Genomic DNA, 19,787 nt, shown 5'->3' with positions numbered 1-19,787 from the left:
GCCGGAGCCTTCTGGACCGGTCCCGGCTGCCCTACCTCACCTGCCTTAGGTCCAGGGTTCCAACATTGGGCCTGGGTCCGAGGCCGCTGCTGTTCCGGTAGTGGCCATCACTCCTGGTGGCGCAGCAGATACTTTTGAGCTGCCAACGCTGTGACTGGCTGGCAGCTCTAGGGGGCAGGATATCAGTCCCTATTCAGTGTTTAAAGGGATAGGGATTCCACCTCCTTAAACTTTGACCCCAAAAGACTAAAGGATTGCTCCGGGGGTCAGAAAAAATGCAGAAGTGGAGATTCCCCCCACCCCCCATCTTTTCGGCCTGGTGCTGGGAGCTCCACTTCCTGCATAAAATCCAGCCCACTATCTCTTCAGCCACTTCTCTCAAAAGCCTAGGATGGAAGCCATCAGGTCCAGGGGACTTGTCAGCCTTCAGTTCTACTAGTTTTTCTTGTACCTTTTCCCTAGTGATTGTTTTAATTTCCTCCCTCCTTTTTATCTCTTGATTTTCAAGTATTCTTTTGGTGTCTTCTACCTGTTCAACGCTTCCACCATTTCCTTGTTTCCCATTAATTCCCCAGTCTCACCCTCTAAGGGACTAATGCTCACTTTAGTTACTCTTTTCCTTTTTAAAAACTTGTAGAAACACTCACCATCTGTTTTTTTATATTTCTAGCTATCTTTTTCTCATTCTCTAATTTTTCCTTTTTTTTAAAAAAAAAGTCATCTGACCTACCACTAATCTTCACAGTATTGTAGACTTTTTCTTTCAACTTGATACTATCCTAAACTTCCTTAGTTAGCCACGGATGGTGCCTCCTTCTCAGTCTTTTTTTCTCAAATGGAGAGACATTAGAGAGTGTCTAATGAATCTAAAAATCCAATGTGTGCTTCCAATAATTATTCTGTTTTCAAGTTGCAGAACAAACTTCTTACATATGGGGGTGTTACCTCAACTGTAAGTAAGTTCGTCCCCCTTTATTTCCCAAATAAGGTTGTATGACTGTAAGATGCATCCTCTTGGATTCCTAAGAAAGGTTATATGACTATTAATTTCTAAAAATAGAGACATTATGTTGATGCTTTTTGTTTTGCACTCATCAGGGCAATCTGCAAGAATAGCAATGTAAGGGAAAGCAAAAAATTCATACTGTATGAGAGTGCTGATTGGTTGGCAAGTGAACTCTGATTGGTAGAGGCATTGCCTTGGAGAATGCACCGGTTAACCTTGACTGACAGTTAACTGCCAAGCTTTGTTTGAAATTTAAAACAGGCAGCTTGACTCTTATTGGTCAAGGCATTGCCCTGACGAATGAACCAGCTGTCACTTATTTTGTTTAGCTGAAACAGGTGCAATGTTTGTACATATTCTGTCTGCAAAGAACAGGGCCCTGTGAATGAATATATGTAGCTTCCAGTATGCACAGATGTGCCACACTGCGAGCCCTACTAACAATCTTAAGTTGGTTGTCAGCATAATTCTTAGCACACTGAGGATTATTTAGCAAATGTTGTCCAATTGTGAAATCACATTTAATGTTGGACACTGTCCTTTGAGTTTTGCAAGCACGGGCTGGTTGGGTACGGCCTGTACCTTGCCTGTTGTTTGATACGATCCGCCACTCTTTGGGACGTACGGCCTATATACCTAGCATCACACTAGTATTGAAATTCATATATCACGTTACTCATTTGCGTGATAGACAGGACATCTTTTTGGCTTGACGGCAACATCCTGTCAGTGGCAAACACCACACGTGTTGCATCTGCAAAGTAGCAGAGTGAAAAAGCAGCTTCATCTGTTGCTCAAATTTTTTTCACTTGCCAATAAATCAGCACTCTCTTCTCATACAGTATAAATTTGTTGTTTTCCCTTACAATAGCATTCTTGTAGATTGTCCTGATGAGTGCAAGATGAAAAGCTTCGACATAATGTCTCTATTTTCAGCAATACTCAAGTTCTACACTACCAAATGACTATTTATTAATTTCTAGGTAAGGTTCAAGCCTCTTTGGTTTCTAAGAAAGTCAAGCTGCGAGCTTCATGATGGTCAATTTTTCATTAGTCATCTAACTGTGTTTGAAGATTATAATTCAGTTTTTGGGTTTGGTCAACTTCATCAAAAATTCAGTTGACTGTGGTTTAGGGTTATTAGCATAAAGTCATCTTATCATTACACTGATAACATAGTTTTGCAAACTGTCACTAAAGCTATCAATGTTTTACCGTGGTGAGGTTTATGACATTATGATTCTAAGATGAGGCAAGCATTTTAACAGAGGCTCATGTCCATGTAGTATTACAGAGATAACTTTTTTAACCTTTCAGAAAGAAGAGCCCTTTTAAAAAAAAATTTAAAATCGTTCAGTCATAGGAAAATAACTCTTTCAACCTTATAACACCTCATTATGGCCAGATTCCTTCACACTCATTGAATAAAACATTTCCTCTCATCTCCTCTCTGATTCTTTTGCTTTTACTCTATCAATACACTTCATAATTTTGACCGCCTCTATTAAATCTCACCTTAACCTTCTCTGCTGTAAGGAAAGCAATCGCAACTTCTCTAGTCTCTTTGCATAACCATCATCCCTGGTACCATTCTAGTGAATCTCCACTTCACCCAAATTGGAAGCAATCCCTAGATGAGGCTTAACCAGCGGTTTATGAAGATTTAGCCTAACTCCCTTGCTTTTGTACTCTATGCCTCTATTTTTAAGCCAGGATGCTCTATGTGTTTTTTAAACAACCACATCAACTTGTCCTGTCACCTTCATTTATGTATATGAACCCTCAGGCCTCTGTTCCCGCAAACCTTTCAAAATTGTACGAATTAGTTTATATTGCCTCTCTTCATTTTTCCCTCCAAAATATATTACTTCAGACCTTTTCATTTGCCATGCATCTGCCCATTTCACCAGTCTATCTATCCCCCACCCCCCGATGTTTGCTACATTTCCAAGTTTAGTGCCATCTGCAAATTTTGAAATTATGCCCCCTATACCCAAGCCCAGGTCATTAATATATATCAAAGAGAGCATTGGCTCTAATACCGACCCCTGGGGGAACATTACTGTATTCACTCAAGTCTGAAAACAAATGTTCAATACTACTCTCTGCTTTCTGTCTCTTAGCCAATCTTACATCAACGCTGCCACTTCCCCCTTAATCCTGTGAACTTCAAGTTTTCTAACAAGTCCATTATGTGGTATTTTATCAAACACTATTTGAAAGGCCATATGCATAACATCAACTGCACTACCCTTCATTACTTCATCAAATAACTCAAGTTTGTTAGACTCAAGTTGCCTTTTAACGACATGATGGTTGCAATTTATTAACCCAGGTTTTTCTATGCGACAATTAATTTTGTTCTGGATTATGGTCTCTCGATGTTGCCCTGACAGGCTGACTGGCCTAGTTACAAGGTTTATCCTCTTTTTTTTTTTTTTGAACAGGAGTGTAATTCTTAGTACATACAATCACCTAAAGCTTTGAAACTTCTCATTTGTACACATACACAAGTTGTCCTAAATCAGCTCTATTACAAATATGATTCTCATAAAGGAGCAAGCATATCACATTAGTCCTCATTATGAACGACGGTACAGAGAGATTTGTAGTGCATCTTGTAGCATAATCCCTAATGGATCACCTGCTCACCCTTTTATGTGGTTATTAAATCCCTTGGGTGGCTGAACTGCTTGAAGAAAGGGATTAAAAAGGTCACTGTGAATCTGCCATCTGTTAGGTATATTTCCTAATTATCAGTTGCTTGATGTGACAACCATTTGCATTTTGAATTATGAATGTCTGATGCATCTGGAGTTGTTACAATCATGCAGCATTCTATAATAATCTACACTTTGTAGAATTATTAATAATGGCTTATTTGCAAATAATTCATGCCTCAAATTGCACACCTGTTAACTTAAAGTTTCTCCTATATATATTCTCCAATTTAGCCTATAATCTCTCCTCATATACAGAGTTCTAATCATTGGATTCAGGTGGGTTAAAAAAAAATAGAAGAAATTTATAGACAATGGTATTCAATTAGAATGTGCGAACTGTTCATTTGCTGACATTAACATTGTCTTCTGAAACAGTCTGATTGGCATCCAATTTGAAACTAGTCTTAGAAATGAATAAGCAGGAAAACAAAATGACAAATGACGTATTATTTAATTTACCATGATCACGGGAGGTACGGTAATGTAGCACAGTATCACTCTAATGCACCGTGCCTGGCATTTTGGGATGCTCTTTTGTATCCATGATTCTTTAAATGGTGAATATCGTTATCTCAGTTGTACCATCATATGGAAGTGCTGATGGAAGCCAGTTTTTTTTCTTTAAAGGAAGAGTTAAGTCAGGGGGCCAATTACTTGGGATCACCCTCCCATATATCCTGGTGGCTAGACATCTTATACCTAGTTAATATGGTGTGTGAAGATTTCTGTCCCATTCTCTTGGGCCTAGGCTGGTGTGTTTCACACGCAATTTTTTATATAGCACCTTGAACAAGGCACTTCACAAGAGCTTTATGAAGCAAAATTAGACACCGAGTCTCATAAGGTGATATTAGGGCAGATGGCCAAATGCTTGGTCAAAGAGGTAGGTTTTAAAGAGGATTCTATAGCAAGAAAGACAGGGTGGAATTTTCCCAGGCCAGAGGAAGTGGGTTTGGGATGTGCAGGGTGGGAAAATTGCAGAGAATGACATTGGTTCAGGATCTCAACTTCTGGCTTTCCAGGGGCGTGTTGGGTGTGTAGTAGGGACCCCCACCCACCACCACCCCCCAACTCCATCGTGGCTGAAGAGAGAAGTCAATCAAAGTACTTAAGGAGGCAATTATGAGTGAATTTGTGCATGGATTCCCTCTTTCCCAACAATGCAGGCCACAACACTGGCACCTACTCGATCATGTGGAAAATTGCCCAGGTTTGTCCTGTCAACAAAAAGCACGACAAATCCAATCTAGCCGATTACCGTCCCATCAGTCTAAAGGCTGGCTACCTGATCCGAACCCGACAGGACCCGACAACACGTGTCGGGTTTGGATCGGGTCAGGTAACACTTCCGGGTCCGGCATTCAGGCTTGGGTCGGGCTGGGTACGCTCTATCATAACCTCAGTTAAGAGGCTCCACTGTTAATGTAATTTTTGGACTAGAAAGGTGTTTTTGTTACAGTTATTTTAAGCTTGTGCAGATCAGCAACAAAATGAAAAACAGAAGGTAGATTAACTGATGGTCATGTCAGGTGGGGCGCAGGAAAAAAATGGAAGGACTCAGGCCTGATCGGGCTCAGGGTTGGATGTGGTTCTGTCGGGCTTGGGTCGGGTTGGGTTTCATTTGCAGACCCGAGCCGGCCTTTACATCAGTCTACAAATGTTGTCAACAGTTCTATCATGCGACACTTGGTAATAATCTGCTCGCCTATGTTCAGTTTGGTTTCCACCAGGATCTCCTCATTACAGCCTTGAACCAAACATGGACAAACAGCTGAATTCCAGAGGTGAGGTAAGACTGACTGCCCTCAATATTTAACTGAAAGTGGCATTAAGGAGCCTTAGCAAAATTAAAGTCAATGGGAATCAGAAGGAAAACTCTCCCCTTTTTGGAGTCATACCTAGCAAAAAGGAAGATGGTTGTGGTTGCTGGAGGCCAATCTCATCAGCCCTAGGACATTGCTGCAGGAGTTCCTGAGGAGCAGTGCTCTAGGCCCAACCATCATCAGCTGCTTCACTCCAACCTAAGGTCAGAAGTGGAGATGTTCACTGACGTTTGTGCAATGTCCAGTACCATTCACAACTCCTCAGATACTGAAGCAGATCGTGCCCACATGCATTAAGACCCTGACAACATTCAGGCTTGGGCTGATAAGTGGCAAGTAACATTCGCACCACACAAGTGCCAGACAATGAGCATCTCCAACAAAAGACAATCTAACCATCTCTCCTTGATATTCAATGGCATTACCAGTACTGAATCCAACAGCATCAACTTCCCGGGGTTTACCATTGACCAGAAATTTAACTTGACCAGCCATAAAAATACTATGGCTACAGTGACAGGTCAGAGGCTGGGAATTCTGCATCTCCTGACACCCCAAAGCCTATCTACCATCTACAAGACACAAGTCAGAACTGTGATGGAATACTCACCAATTACTTAGATGAGTGCAGCTTCAACAACACTCAAGCACGACATCATGCAGGACAAAGCAGACTGCTCGATCAGCATCCCATTTCACCACCTTAAACATTCACACCTCTATCACCGGTGCACAGTGGCTCCTTCAGCAGGACCTTCCAAACTCTAACTCCTAGAAGAAAAGCAGATGCATGGGAACACCACCACCTGCAAGTTCCCCTCCAAGTCACATCATTCTAACTTGGAACTATTTTGCTGCTCTTTCACTGTTGCTGGGTCAAAATCCTGGAATTTTCTTGCACTATAGGTATGCACTACTACAGGGGTTTAAGAAGGCAGCTCACCACTACCTTCTCGAGGGCAATTAGGGATGGGCAATAAATGCTGACATTGCCAGTTATACTCATGTTCCATGAACGAAAAAACAAAAGATGAAGCTTAGACAATTTTTCGAAATTGAATATGGTATGGAGGTGAAGTTTTTTCTTAAAATTATCTGAAATTTTATTAAATGCAAAAAACTTTCCTCAAGCAGATTTACACCAAACAACATTCAATGAACAATGCATACACACATCTATAAAATCATCTAGAAAATTTTGGTACAGTGGCAAACACCATTTAGAAACATTTCTTCTAAGAGGCTCAATTTGACGGTTTCAGCAAAGAGCAATTGGTGAAGCACATAGCTTCAGTGAATGGAGGTGCCTATTAACATAGCACAGAAGTACCTCCATTTCTTGAGGCAAACACAGACATCTAGCTGCCATTTACAGTACTTTCTCCCACTCAAGGGTGGCAGTGGGTGCAGGATTCATTAAACAAAGGAACACTGATGAAGTTGCAGGGCAGTTTTAAGAAGCTGTCCGATAGACTGAAAGTTGTTGGTCCAATAATAGCAAATAGAAGAGAAACTAAAAACAGCAAAGTACCATTAAGAGTAACAACTTAACTTGCAGTATATATTTGAAATGGGTGCGCAGCCTTTGGATGCAACAGGCTCCATTGTGCAACGAAGGCACTCAACTCTATAGCTCCACCAACTCTTTCAAACCCGTCACTACAGATCTGCTATGTGACTGCTCATTCAGCAACCAGTAGCATGACTTGTGGCCCCTGCCACAAACTCCACTCACATGGCACTTATTTCATCCCTCTCCTTGGTCCTTCTCTCAGGCTGAACCAAGCAGGTTACAACCTCAGCATCCTGCTCAATCCCAATATTCTCTCCATCATAAAGACTAATATCAAAAGACTAATATCTTTCAGCCACTGAAACTCATACATCTCATCTTCTATTCTCGACTCAACTACAACACCACTTTCCTTACCGGCCTTCAATTGTTCATCTTCCATAAACAATAGCTCTGCTGCACATACCCTGCCCTGTACTAAGTTCTGCTTGCCCATTACCCCAGTCCTTGTTGACCGACATTGGCTTTGAGGCCCCAAGCACATTAAATTTAAAATGCTCAATTTTTAAATCCCTCCGTGGCCTTAGTCATCTTGCCACACTCCCACCTCCAGCCTTATGTCCCTTCTAAATTCTGTTCTTCTGGCATCTCAAATCTGTTTGCAGTGTACATTAATGATTTAGACTTGAATATAGGAGGTATGATCAGTAAGTTCGCAGATGACACGAAAATTGGTGGTGTCGTAAATAGTGAGGAGGAAAGCCTTAGATTACAGGATGATATAGATGGGCTGGTAAGATGGGCAGAGCAGTGGCAAATGGAATTTAATTCTGAGAAGTGTGAGGTGATGCATCTTGGGAGGACTAACAAGGCAAGGGAATATACAATGGATGGTAGGACCCTAGGAAGTACAGGAGGTCAGGGGGATCTTGGTGTACTTGTCCATAGATCACTGAAAGCAGCAGCACAGGTAGATAAGGTGATTAAGAAGGCATATGGGATACTTACCTTTAGCAACCAAGGCACAGAATATAAGAGCAGGGAAGTTATGATGAAGCTGTATAAAATGCTAGTTAGGCCGCAGCTGGAGTACTGTGTACAGTTCTGGGAACCACACTATAGGAAGGATGTGATTGCACTGGAGAGGGTGCAGAGGAAATTCACCACGATGTTGCCTGGGCTGGAGCATTTCAGCTATGGAGAGAGACTGAAAAGGCTAGGGTTGTTTTCGTTAGAACAGAGAAGGCTGAGGGGGGACCTGATTGAGGTATACAAAATTATGAGGGGCATTGATAGGTTAGATAGGAAGAAACTTTTTCCCTTAGTGGAGGGGTCAATAACCGGGGGCATAGATTTAAGGTAAGGGGCAGGAGGTTTAGAGGGGATTTGAGGAAAAAAATGTTCACCCAGAGGATGGTTGGAATCTGGAATGCACTGCCTAAAGAGGTGGTAGAGGCAGGAACCCTCACAACATTTAAGAAGTATTTATATAAGCACTTGAAACGCCAAAGCATACAAGGCTACGGGCCAAATGCTGGAAAATGGGATTAGAATAGTTATGTGCTTGATGGCTGGCATGGACACAATGGGCCTGTTTTTATGCTGTATAACTCTATGACTCTATCTCTTTCCCCATCATTAATAGTAGAGCCTTCAGCCACATGGATCCTACTCAATGGAAATCCTCTCAATATACTGAGTCTCCATCTCTCTTCTAAAATAAACTTCCTCAAAATCCATCTTTGATCTAACTTTGGGTCATTCTTTATAATTTTTCCTTTTATTTCACATCTTTCTGTCAAGAGCCTTGGGACTTTTAAAAAAACTAATAGCACTATATAAATAGAAGTTATGGATTTTTATCAGCCGCTCCACTTGCAATATGAGGCTTCCTCAGATTTGGGTGAAAATTGGAAAATTATTGCTCAATCAGTGCACAGGTCCAAGCATCTGAAGTACTTCTATCACGTTAAGTTCTGCATATTGGGCATTCTGTAGGTGTTGGCCCTCAGCACCCTATCATGTTGGATACTGGCGCACAATGCACAGGATCGTTATGGGTATCAACAATCACATTATGGTCCATAGTTATTTTCTAATTAATCTTTTAATGTTACAGATCTTGGCTTTCACTCCCCATTGATGGTATCACATGAAAAGGGAATGTTACACAAGTGTCTACTCTCAGGCTGCCTCTAAAGAACAGCTCCAAAACAGAAAACATGACAAGAGTTAACGTGAGAAACATAACTAGGTATCCCTTTTATGATATTTAGCATTCAGGGCAGTTCAATATATTTAACCTTCAAAGGCCCTGTCCAAACCTGCTAGCTGTTGGAAGATTGTACATTTGGACTTTTTCCACAACACTGTTGCAAGAAAAGTAAATGCAATGGCAGTTTCAAAAAATGATATTTCATGATTATCTCCCTTTAACTGCTACTTTTAAAAACGTTAAAATCTTAACTTATTTAGACTTTATTTTACTTAAGTAATATTTCTGCAGTATTGTGCAAACAATTACCAGACATGCATTGTTTTGTACTATATTCACCTCCCACAATTTTGGCTGAGGTTTCAAAAACACATTTCATATTGGCTCCTTACAGTAAGGGAGAAGATTTCATATTCTAGGGCTGGATATGAATTCACGTCCCAAAGATCAAAATAGTATTTTAATCCATGCATCAACCAGCTTCCAAGATAAAGTATGCAGAACTACCAACAGAAATCCATCTCATGCCCCAAGGATTTTACTGAACAATAACAAGCTGATTCTTCAATGATCTTCACTAATACTTTGCTAGAGAAAACATTGATGTTTAATGATGCCATATAAATAGCCCTATTGTCTGGAACAATTAGTAACAATGACATTCAAATGACATTACAGGCATAGAGACAACTGTGCACATGCACAGGACCTGAGGCAACAACACTGATAGTCAGTAACCACATAACAGTGCCAGGGTGTCTGTTATCTGGAGTTAAGCATGATGGTTTAGTAATAAATTAATTTTATATTAAGTGTCACAAGAACACTAATAACTAATAGAGGAACAGATCATTATCACATACTCCACAACTGAGACTGTCTGGATAACATAGCAAGATGCCAATCAAAGTATTAGCTACATTTGGCGGGGGGGGGGTTATTTAACACCAAATGTAATATTAGTTTTAAAACAATTCAAACATCACAAAATATAGCAATGAAGATTCTTTGCCTTTCTTTTTGTGAATTTGGTGAGAGTGGGAATCACCGATAGGTAGTGCAAGATAGAAACACTCCAAGGTATAAGGGAGGGGAGGAATTTCTGTATAGTTCTCTCCAGAGTACAGTCGCACCTCAAAGGAAACAACAGGTGCAGGAAGGGGAGAATGTGACTGCCCATCAGCAGTATAGGCAAAACTGAGGGAAAATAGAGAAGGTCAGACAGACAATGGTCCTTTCCAACAGTTACAATGTACTTAATAACAGTGAGGATAAGGACGAAGACTGTGGGGAGGGCAGTCACAATGCTGACCTAGGCATCATAAGCAGGAGGTTGTTGAAAGGGTGGAGGAGCGGAATAGGAATGTATTATAGGGAATTCAATAATTAGGGGATAGCATCCTCTGCAGCTATGCACAAAAGGTCCCAAAGGGTGCGCTTCCTACCTAGTGCCAAGGTAAAGGATACCTCGATGCAGTTGGAAATAAATTTGAAAAGGGTGTTGAAAGATCAAGTTGTCCTGGTTTAAGTTAGGAGTGACAAATAAGAAATATGCCAAGTTAAATGGAATGAGAAGGGCAGTGTCAAGGCAGAAGAACAGGTTAGGGGCTCATAACAAGAGTTTTATAGACTAACACATATAGATAAGAAATAATTGAATGAATGAATTAGAGACTAAAGTACAGCTTAGAGTGTATGAGAGGATAAAATACCAATGGAGCAAAGGAAACTAAAATAAGTGAAGGGGAGAAACTTAGTGGATTTAATACAAGAAAATTGCAATGGGCAAAACAACAGGACTTAAGTTAGACAAATCTGGGGCCATATGGTTTTCACCCAGGGTATTAAAAGAAATAAGATGAAATTGTAGATGCATTAGTCGTCATTTCCCAAATCTCTCTCGATTGAGGTGTTTTGCCAACAGTTTGGAAAATTGCAAATGTCTATTATTTCAAGGCGGGGGCGGGGTGGGGGGGGGGGCGGGTGGAGGAAAGGAAAAACCAGGTTAATTTAAATGTTAATTTAACATTAGTTGTGGGGATTATTAGAAACTATCATCAGCCACAAAGTGACTGAGCACTTGGTCAAATATCAGCTAATCAGAGAGTCAGCATAGAATTGTGATGGGTAGGTCATGTCTCACTAGAGTCATTTATACAGTACAAAACGCTGCCATTCGGCCCACTGAGTCCATGCCGGCTCTCCACTGAGCTATGCAGTCAATCCCACTCCCCTGCTCAATCCCCATTGTCCTACAGGTCTATGTCTTTCAGGTGGCCATCCAACTTCCTCTTGAATTAAAAGCAAAATACTGTGGATGCTGGAAATCTGAAGTCATTGATCGTCTCTGCTTCCACCACCCTTGGGGCTAGCGAATTCCAGGTCATTACCACCCGCTGTGTAAAAGGTGCTTCCTCATATTCCCCCTGCATCGTTTGCCCAAAACTTTCTATTTGTGTCCCTTAGTCCTTATACCATTTGTTAATGCTAGGTTTTTCCTTATCTAGCATATCTAAGTCTGCCATAATCTTGTACACTTCTATTAAAACTTCCCTCAATATTCTTTGTTCTAAGGAGAACAAACTCAGCTTTTCCAACCTAACCTTAGAACTAAAATCTTCTATCCCTGGAACCATTTTGGTAAATCTCCTCTACTTCCTCTCAAGGAACCTCATATCCTTCCTGAAGTGTGGTGACCAGAATTGGACACAATACTTCAGTTGGGGCCTAATCAGAGCTTTATAAAGGTTCAGCATAACTTCCCTGCTTTTGTACTCAATGCTTCTATTTATGAAGTTCGAGATCCCATATGCTTTACTAACCATTCTCTCACTATGTCCTGCCACCTTCAAATACTGATGCACATGCACCCCCAGGTCCCTCTGTTCCTGCACATACTTCAGAACTGTGCCTTTAAATATATATTGCCTCTTCCTATTCCTTCTGTCAAAATGCATCAACTCACACTGGTCAATATTAAATTCCATCTGCCAACTGTCTGCCCACACTGCTGGCCTGTCCATTGTTAGATCGCAGTTCATATCATCTTCACTGTGTGCCACACCTCCAGGTTTGACATCATCGGCAAATTTTGAGATTCTACACTGTATTCCAAGATCCAAGTCATGTATAGCAAAAAAAAAGCAGTGATCCCAGCACTGACCCTTGGAGAACAACACTGTCTACCATTTTCCAATATGAAAAGCAACCATTTACTACGATCACCATTTTCTGTCCTTAAGCCAATTTTTAAAAATCCAATTGGACACTGATCCTCCTATTCCATGAGCCTCAATTTTGTTAAACAGCCTTTTAAGTAGTACTTTCTCGAATGCTTTCTTAAAATCCATGCAAACAACATTCATTGATTCCCTTCATCAAACTTCTCTATTACTTCATTAAAAAATTCAATGAATCAAGCATGATCTGCCTTTTACAAATTCACGCTGGCTATCCCAAATTAACTTGAACCTCTCTAAGTGTCATTGATATTTACCCTGATTATTGTTTCTAAAACCTTATCCACCACTAACTGGCCAGTAGTTGCTAAGACTGTCCTTACACCCTTTGTTGAATAAGGGTGTCACATTTGCCACTCCTCAATCCTCTGGCACCTCTCCCATATCCAGGGAAGATTAGAAGATTATGGCAAGCCCTTCCACTATCTCCATCCCCACTTCCTTTAGCAACCTGGGATGCAAGCCATCCGGAACAGGTGACTTATCTACCCTAAGCATCTCCGCCTTTTTAGTACCTCCCCTTCTCAATTATTATCCTATCCATTGCCTCTACTCTTTCTGCTTCTACTGATATTTTGTCAGCTTCCATTTCCTTATTGAACACTGAAACAAAGTACTCAAGTATAATAGCCTTGCCCTGCACCTGTAAGCATATATTACTCTATTTGCCCCCAATAGGCCTCACTCCAACTCTTACTACTTGCTTACTATTTACATGCTGGTAAGATCTTTGGGTTCCCTTTTATGTTGACTGCAATTCTATTCTCATATGTTTCTTTGCCAGTCTAATTTTCCTCTTCACCTCCCCTCTCAACTTATTGTATATGCTCTAAATGAACTATAGTGCTTTTCAGAACCATTGGACTTCTCAAAGCACTTTACAGCCAATGAAGTAATGTAAGAAACATGGAGCCACTTTGCACACTACAAACTCCCACAAACAGCAATGTGATAATGACCAAATAATCTATTTTTGAAATGTTGATTGAGGGATAAATATTAGCCAGGACACCAGCGATAAGTTATGGGATCTTTTACATCCACTCGAGCAGGCAGATGGGGCATCGGTTTAATGTCTCATCCGAAAGGCGGCACTTCCGACAGTGCAGCACTCCCTCAGTACTGGGACTTGAATCCAGAACCTTGTGATTCAGAGGTGAAAGTGCTACCAACTGAGCCACAGATGAGATAAGCAATGTTCCCTCTAAGCTGCACAAGTGCACAGCAGCACAACAAACAGGAGTGTGCCATGCGAGGAATGTGCATACGCACAAGCAATATTTCCTTTTAAGATGCGCAGCCACCTGTCAATCTTAAAGGGACCACGCAGTGCAACAAGTTGCCCATGCACAGCCAGCAGAAGTTAGAGGGAATATTGAGCTAAGGCAGGTAAATGAAGTTGCTGTATAGATTAATCATAATCTAAAAGAACAGCAGGGTAAGTTCAAGGAGCTGAATGGCCAACTTCTGTTCCGCTAAGCATAATATTATGTAATTGCATAATACTATAATTGTATAAATTACTTTTCAGCACTCAGCTCAAAAGAATGCATCTTAAAATAACTAATACTACGAACATACACAATGTAGGGCAGTAAAGAAACTGGGTGGGCCATCAAGCCTGATCAAACAGTCAAGACAAGACGAGGCATCACTACTCCTAGTGTATCCTCTTACTTTTAGTGATGTAATCTGGAAGAGGCAAAAAAAAATACAAGGAACATCAGGCCAGTTCAGGGTAAAAAAATAAATCTTGGATTTTTTCCCCTGATGCTCAAAGGTGATCAAACCAAGTTCCAGGACATGACAGTAACCACGACAGAAATATCCAACATCCTACAATAAAAGCAAAATACTGCAGATGCTGGAAATCTGAAATAAAAACAAGAAATGCTGGAAATGCAGGTCTGGCAGCATCTGTGGAGAGAGAAGCAGAGTTAATGTTTAAGGTCAGTGACCTTTCATCAGAACTGGCAAAGGTTAGAAATATAATAGGTTTTAAGCAAATAAAGCGGGGGTGGGGCAAGAGAGAACAAATGGGAAAGCGTTGAGGTAAATGGAAGGCATATCAGAAGCGCTGTTGTGGAAGGTTGCATTATCAGAGCAGATGTGTCGGAGATGGAGAAACTGTGAGAATGGAATGGAGTCCTTACAGGAGGCAGGGTGTGAAGAACAGACCCGCTCTGCACTAACGCTTTGTCTTTCACTACACCATTAACACACTTTTTGCCTTTGCCAATGACCTACTTGTCAGTTATTCTCTGTGACCCTTCGTCCTATCAACACCTTCCCTTTTTGTTCTCTTTTGCCCCACCCCTGCTTTATTTGCTTAAAACCTATTACATTTCTAACCTTTGCCAGTTCTGATGAAAGGTCACTGACCTGAAACGTTAACTCTGCTTCTCTCTCCACAGATGCTGCCAGACCTGCTGAGTATTTCCAGCATTTCTTGTTTTTATAGCCAATATCCTACCTTGTTTTTGTACACAGTGCTATTAACTACAGCTCTTTCTTGAACTGCTAGAAAATTCACACTCACGAGCCTTTTTTAAAATTCATTCATGGGATGTGGGCGACGCTGGCCAAGCCAGCATTTATTGCCCATCGCTAATTGCCCTTGAGAAGCTGGTGGTGAGCTGCCTTCTTGAACTGCTGCAGTCCACTTGGGGTAGGTATATCCACAGTGCTGTTAGGAAGGGAGTTCCAGGATTTTGACCCAGCGACAGTGGAGGAACGGCAATATAGTTCCAAGTCAGGATGGTGTGTGACTTGGAGGGGAACTTGCAGGTGGTGGTGTTCCCATGTATTTGCTGCCCTTGTCCTTCTAGTTGGTAGAGGTCGCGGGCCTTTAACTTGTTCCAAGTTTTAATAACCCTTTGCATTAAGAAAAAAAACTCCTGACATTTAGCCTACTCCTACACTTGCTTGGCTTATAAGCATGACCCCATGTTTTCCCTAATCTATCTAGTTCAAATAGTCTGCCTTGATAAAGGTCTAGTCCCAAAAACAAATGTAAAATATTTTAGTCCCTTTTAACATTTTAAATGCTTCAATTAAAATCTCCCAGGAGCCCAAGCTTTTCTTGAATAAAAAGACCCAGCTCTCTTAAGCCTATCGCTATAAATAAGGGCTTTTATAAAATGGGATCATTCTAGTGGCCCTCCTGTGAATGTTTTCCAAGGTCTCCAATATCAACCACCATGTGAGGGGACCAAAACTAAACAATATTCCAGATGAGGCCTAACTAAATTCTTATACAAGGCCATTATAGTTCGAGTTTTATACTGAATATTAGAGGCTTCTGGAAATCAATTAACTCCTCATATATACAGTGACTTTTTTGCTTTCAATATAAATATATTAGGAATGTATAATGTCACACGATTTAAATTTCCCTTTCAGCTTGACCTGATGACTCTTTAATGTCTTCAAGTGCAAATTACTCATGGATAGCATCATGGGTAGACACAGGTTATGTTCAATAGTTCAGGTATATAATTAAAATGCTACAATACAAAATAGATAAATTGCAAATACAAATGATGTACAAACTGCTGAGTTATTTCGGTAACGTCTATGCGCCATTGTGATGGCCTCATGAAATAGTTAAAACACCTCCCAAAGAAAACTTTATTGCAGATATGGTAATGGCAAATTCATATTATTTGTATGAATCAATTCAACCACATGTGCAAATCAAAACTTTTCTGTTATTATCGAAAATACAATCTGCTGCAGTTGTGTACATAATATAATCAGGTATTTAAGCCATGTGGTATTGAGCTGTCATCTCACATGTGCTGAATTTACTGCTTGCAGGTAACAGTCTGACAGGAACTCATTTCCCAGAAGCCAATGGCAGTTAAAAACAAAAATCAGACCCAATGGCCACTGGCACTGAGCGCCAGTGAGCTCACAGTTGCAGCCATAGCAACTCTCAACTAACACCTACCTGTTTTGTCGTACCTACTTAGCACAAGAGAAAAAGACTGCCATACTGGGACAAAACTCCACCACTAAAGGTAAGCCAATGCGCACACTCACCTGCACCACACGCTGTGTAACTCGAGACACCAAATAAACCGTAAACAAATGTAAAAGTCATGAGTGTATCTCATTCAGACAATTATTGAAGCTGACCATTTCCCAACTTGCTTTATTTCGATGTACGCCATTCTTAATAAACATAGCTTCATGTATTTAAACGGATTTGCAATTTTTTCCTCAGTATGTGACTATTTGTTTTGTGGGAATACTAGTTTAAATTTCTGATCGTATACCTTCCTAAGAACTTAATATGCTAATACCGTATTTATTATATTCAACAACACTCAACTGCCTTAACGCATTTTCCTAGCCAAACTCATAATTCATCAGGATAGATAGAAAGGTCTTTAATTCTCCCGCTCAGGTTATTTTATGGACTGTTAATGACTTTTTTTTTACTTTAACCTATCACGGAAAATAAGTCAACTCACACGACAATGATGTCCTGAACCCATCCGTGCCAAAACAAAACCACGTCAAAGTGACAAAGCAGCCTCTTGCTCTGATTGCCGCTAACCAGCCCCGGTCGCAGCGATGCGGAGGGAGAGCGGCTGGGAAGAGAGGCGTGGTGCGGCTCGGCGCGTGCGACCTACATTGTCCGCGTCTTCCTGCCCGCCCTGCGTGTGTACGCGCCCCGGTGACGTGATCGAACCGCGGAGTGATCGCGTTGCGAGGGGAGGGGGGCGTGTGTGATGCGGCCTGTCGCCTGACTACGTGCTTCTCTTGGCGACGGGGGCCTCGCGCTGTGTGAGGCTGCGGCGGCGGCGGTGGCAGTGGCAGGGACTGGGGGGTGGGGGGGTAGAGGACGTCAATCGAATCACAAGGGCAGTCGAGAGCGAGCGGGACGGGGAGGCCGATCCCTGCTGCCAACGCCGGACAGAGAGCGATAGATCGGGGCCGCGCCGCCTCCCACTCCTGTAGCGGGGAGAATCAGGTAACATTCACTGGAATAAATGGACGCGACGCCGCTCTTTTATCACTCCCCCTCCTCTGTCTTAGCGAAACTGCCCCTCTCATGGTTGACGCGCCGTTAGGGGCGGGGGTTGTGGGCGCGCTGGTCGTGCCTTTTATGTGCGAATCGTTGTGGCAAAATGAACCGGCTTGTTGGTGCCGGGAGGCGTGTGTGTTTTTAAATGTCAGCCGGCAGCCTCGAGATGCGTCAGAATGGGGGAACGGTTTAAAATTCAAAAAATAACAATCGTTTTTGTTCAGAATGACAGGTCCGTAGTATTTCATTCCATCGCCCCTGGCTTGTGTTATCGGGCACCTCTTATGAACGCCAGCGTCTCCTGCTTTTATATATTTGTAAATTGTCAGCAAACGATGTGGTTTTTGAATAAGGGCAAGTGCGTATGTTTTATCGGCCCCCACCCCCCGTGTTTGTCCTTTAACCGATGGGCCTCTCTGAATTAATGGCTAATTACAACCTGACTTGATGCCGTCCTTAACTATTGTGACGTCGAAGGATTGATGGGGGCTTTAACCAATGGGAAAATGGGCCGGGCCCCACTGATTCCTTACGTCAGGGCGCGGGTGGCGGGTTTCGACCAACAGGGGGCGGAAGGGGCGGTGCGTTTCTGGTCAGGTTAGGTGGAGAAGTCACGGAGAAGGTGCAGGGGGAGGAGAGTCGGATCGATTTCAATCGGTTGAATTTATTTTCAGTAAATTCCGATTAGGAAGCAACCAGCTCTCCTTCCTTTTGCAAATGTGGCGCGTCTGAGTTGTATGAATAATGCGTCAGGACGGAGGTTTTAAATTCTCTTTACGGCTGAGACTAAGTTGAGCAAAAGGTCAAGTTCAAAAAATGGATTAAATGTTTTTCTGATACATTTATTTGTTTCCATTTTCAACGTCCTTTGTGAATTTTCAAACAGTATTTAATAAACTCTTGGGTGACCTTTTACACGTAACCATCCAATGCGTTTTCCAGTTGGTCACGTACATCATCTATACACAAGGGCATTATATCGGTTGGTATGACCCTTCCTATATTCTACATCTCATTTTGTTTCTGCGTCTCGGGATTATGTATTCATGCAGCCAGCCCAATTTGAGGCCAAGGATTACTGATGGAAACGGAATTTTATCATCTTATCGATGTTTTAGTGATGGGCGAGGTTATTAACGTGGTGTTTGTCGGGTTGGATCGAGGCTGTGGTTTTGGGTCCACCTGGTGCAGAGTCAGTTTGTCGACGGTCTGAGTAGAGCTAGGTGTTGGTGTACCAGATGATGATCATTTCTCTATCCGCGACTGGTGACGAGAGTTCGTTATGATTTATTTTCCAACAGGAATGTACGCTCTTCCACACATCGCCACTGCCATTACTTTGACACCCGAGCTTTAAAATGTTATAATGAACCAAGTTCCTTATCCTTAATTAGCGTTTTCGGGTTTTGCATGTACAACTTTGATTCAGTTAAAAAAAACTAAGCCTCTCCAAATCCTATTTAGTGCATATCGTGATCCGTGTTTATTTTTACACTGTAATCCCGGGAGTACCCAGATTCACTTTATGGTGATTTATTAAAATTCTTAAATAGATTTTTCGGCAGTCAAGTCCATTCAGCTTCTTTGACCTTTTGTAAATTTAAATTCACGTTGTTATGTTGGGGCTTAATAGTAACTAAAGATCTAAGTCTCTCAAATTGTTGATGTTCAGTCAAAAAGCATCAACTGTACAATTAGCTCGTTTTATAGACCACATGTGAGTGGCATGCGAAATATTAATGATATCTGGCAGTAAATTCGGCCTTATCAGTCATATCTATGAACTTGCTGGGATGTAGTGGGGCGTGGTTGCCGGATTTATACAAACTATATAAAACCACTTGCTGCAGAGTGACTAGGCTTGTTGCTAAGTTGCAGCTGCGTATCGCGAAAATATGTTGACATGCCTTTTCTGTTTTGATGTGATAACACTTGTCCTTTGGCATCAGTATCCTTTTTATTGTAAAATAATCGAGCTCAATTGAAGGAACCTGAAATATAGATGTCGAAGTGCCGACAGCAGTTGCACTTAGTTGACGAGAAACGGGTGTTTTTAAATTCTATTGAAATAACATTTGAATATAGGCTTATGAAGTTGGTTGGAATAATTTTTAATTGCTTGCCTTATTTTCTTAAATTTTGAAATAATCCATTATGTAAACATTAATAAATGGTTCTCCCAGGATGGTTTTTAGTCGTGATTTTCGTTGCTGTAAATTCTCTTTGCTTACGA

General features: G+C 41.5%; 1 protein-coding gene across 3 annotated transcripts in view; it reads left to right on the top strand.

Annotated features, from left to right (window-relative positions):
- The first annotated feature begins 17,287 nt into the window (after nt 1-17,287).
- Nucleotides 17,288-19,787, top strand: part of kiaa0232 (KIAA0232 ortholog) — a 141,087-nt gene continuing 138,587 nt past the window's right edge. For 2 of the 3 annotated variants that reach the window (XM_068044083.1, XM_068044074.1), the window contains exon 1: nt 17,289-17,500. The gene's annotated coding sequence lies outside the window, so the exon portion shown is untranslated. Of the gene's footprint in view, nt 17,501-19,787 lie in introns of all 3 variants that reach the window. The other variant, XM_068044090.1, reaches the window with a different exon arrangement.

The sequence above is a fragment of the Heterodontus francisci genome, chromosome 1 (assembly GCF_036365525.1).
Source record: "Heterodontus francisci isolate sHetFra1 chromosome 1, sHetFra1.hap1, whole genome shotgun sequence".
NCBI classification, from domain to species: Eukaryota; Metazoa; Chordata; class Chondrichthyes; order Heterodontiformes; family Heterodontidae; genus Heterodontus; species Heterodontus francisci.
This window is presented reverse-complemented; position numbering and strand designations above follow the sequence as displayed.